This window comes from Carlito syrichta, unplaced genomic scaffold, assembly GCF_000164805.1.
Source record: "Carlito syrichta isolate Samal-C Ts95f unplaced genomic scaffold, Tarsius_syrichta-2.0.1 Scaffold301609, whole genome shotgun sequence".
NCBI classification, from domain to species: Eukaryota; Metazoa; Chordata; class Mammalia; order Primates; family Tarsiidae; genus Carlito; species Carlito syrichta.
In genome coordinates this window covers 361,521-364,422 of record NW_007245705.1, presented here as the reverse complement: position 1 = coordinate 364,422, position 2,902 = coordinate 361,521, and the positions used below count along the sequence as shown (strand labels likewise).

General features: G+C 43.0%; 1 protein-coding gene across 1 annotated transcript in view; it reads right to left on the bottom strand.

The window, feature by feature from the left end:
* ELMOD2 (ELMO domain containing 2) overlaps nucleotides 1-124 on the bottom strand; it is a 25,940-nt gene extending 25,816 nt beyond the window's left edge. Inside the window, exon 1 of the mRNA XM_008054904.2 lies at nucleotides 6-124. The gene's annotated coding sequence lies outside the window, so the exon portion shown is untranslated. The remainder of the gene's footprint in view (nucleotides 1-5) is intronic.
* Between the last annotated feature and the right edge of the window lie 2,778 nt (nucleotides 125-2,902).

Genomic DNA, 2,902 nt, shown 5'->3' with positions numbered 1-2,902 from the left:
CTCACAGGAGCGGAAGAACTAGGGGGAAAGCAGGAGCTGCCTCGGTTTCCCCGAACTGCAAACAGCCGGCAACGGAAACGACGATACCCGCGGAGCTCTCCCTGCAAGCACCGCGACCCGGAAGTCAGGGCGCGAGGCCTCCGGACCGCCTTCCCCGGGACACTGCCCGGCCCGCCCCCCGCCCCCTAGCCACGCCCCTACCCCTCCGGCTTCTTCCGATTGGCCCGCGCTGCACCTATTGCAAACGCTGAAAGGAGGTCGGGCTGGTAGCCGGGCGCCCGGGCTCGGATTCTAGGGACGCCCAGACGGTTCCCTTGGCAACGGCGGCCAGGAGCCACGCCCAGCGCCACTGGGGTATCGCCCCGCGCGGTCCGGGAGACTTTTCTCTCCTTGAACTTCAAGACGTTTGTGCAGTTGACACCATTTGCTACTCCTAGGCTCGAAGCACACGAAACACCGGGTGCTTTTGGTAACTTTTATAACACCAAGGTTAGGAAAGCGCTTTCACCTAAATCGAATTCCGTGAAGTGATAGTATTCCCATCTTATGCATGAAGACAAGAAACTTAGCTTAATTGACGTGCCCGTGGCCAATACGTGGCGGATACGGAGAACCCTGTGTGCTGAGAAAATAAGTTTGAACTGTATCCTTTTATAATAAACATCTAACAGCTCATCAAACATTTATGCATTCCTTAACTGGTTGTTTCTATTGAAATTTGTACATAATTTTTAAGACCTCGAGCAGTACATTCATTAGTTCAACAAGTATTATGCACCAGGCAGTGGTCTAAAAGCGAGTCACTAGACAAACAGGCAAATATTTAGTATACCATGTGTTGCTAAGTATTAGGGGTATTATAGAGGGTATTAGGTAAGGGGTAGTAGGGAGTGTGTGGGAAGTCATTACACACAATGTGGTGGAGGGAGTCTCAGTAATAAGGTGACATTTGAGCCTTACTGAATAGAGTAAAAGAGTGCTCCATGATAGTATCTTAAGGAAGAGTGTACCAGGCATGAAAATGACAAGTTTGCAAAGTCCTTGAATTGGGAGCACATTAGAAATGTTGGAGGTACAGCAAAAAGGCCAGTGTGGCTGGAGGAGAAGGAGAAAAGGTGAGAGTAGAATGTAAATACAGAGGACACCTGACATTGAAAATTCTCTCTCCCCATCCAGCCACGACTCCTGGGCCATCAGTCCTCTTGCTCAGAAGCAATATTTGTTTCTTCTTTATACTTACAGAAATATCTATACAAGTGTGTGTATGTATATTTCCTCCATCTCCTTGTTAACACAAAGTGAAGCAAGCAATACATGCTTTCCCACATATCTATCAGCATTTTAAAAATGAATTAATTATGGAACACCAGATATTGGCAGGGTGCATACGTTATTATTCTAGACCCATAGAGACAACCAACAATGAACTTGGTAATGAAGTCTGGATATATACTGTTACAGTAAACTCATAGAATCTTACATCTTGAAAGGGACCTTAGAAATCATCTTATTGAATGTTTAAATTGTAAATTAAAAGATTCAGAAAAGCAAAGTGCACAACCAATTTTGCAAGTGAAGACATTGAAAACTAACTCTTCCATTTCAGGAGTCTCTCCATCATTATATGGCTTTCCATAAAGTAGAAAGTGAGGTAGTTCTTTATGTAATCCTTTTGCCTTTTCCAGCTGCTATACAGAGTATAGGCAGTGCAGAGAGAAACTCTCTTCTCCTTGTCTCCAAGCTGCCTGTTGGCCCACTTCTGACCCTATTTTTCCCCAAGAGGAGAACTTGAGAAATTGGTTAAACTGCGTTTATTGAAAGCGGGGCCACTGTACATTAACATTTCTTATGCACACCAATTGCCTCTTCTCTTTTCCACTAATTCACTTGCATGTAACTGGCAGCTATATTAAACCAATCCTGTTTCCCAGGAAAGCCTAGCATCCCTCTTTCTCTATTATTCTCTTTCGTTTCCCTTCATGTGCCTAGCTAAATGGTGGTTAAGTCCTAAGATTAGGAGCCAAGTGGAACCTTCTCCATCTAAGTCTTTGGGTCTCTCAATAGCCTGTGTGCTTCCACCTGGCCTTATCAGATTCATCTGCATGAAAACCAAAGGCCATCATGGATATATTAAGCTTGGTTATAATTTTGAATAGTACTTAGGAATCTGTGCTTTCTTAGATTCTCAGACTGAACAATCATGGGACTATTGATTTTAAAAACTGCTTAATGGAGAGAGTTGTTTGGTATGACTACATATCAACAGCTTGTTGCAATGTTCAGTATTTGATCCATGGAGGACTCAGATTAAATATCAGCGCTCCTTCTGGAGTGTGGAAAGTCTGAAACACATTAAGTTTATACTGAGAGGAAAAACTGTATACTCATTTTGTTAACAGTGAAATGAATTACCTCTCTGCAAGTATTAAAAATATGGAGGGCAGTGGCAACCCTGATTGGTTTTATGATGATTTGTTTTGAGATTCCCTGAATAACATGTCTCTACCCCAAACTATAACAAACACTGTGATTAGGGAGAATCCCTCAGGTATGGGTTCCCTACATGATTCTATCAGTAAGAGAAGGGAATATGCAAGGGATGACCCCCAAAAGTGGAATTTATGAAAAATTGTGTATTTACACCTTTGAATGATGTAGAATAATTTAAGTGATTCTTTACAGTAAAAAGGCAGAGAGCCAGAATAGAGGAGGAAACTGACAGGATACCTACAGAGGGTTTGAAAGCACATTAACAAGAGTTAAGAGTTAATACTCTAGCTCCTGCATCTACCTTGCCTAAATTACTCTATCAGATCTGTGCCAATTATCCCAGCCTTTGATAAGTCCAAAGCCAACGTTCCTGAAAGGAAATAGGACAATACAGTCATTTAGCACAGGGTCA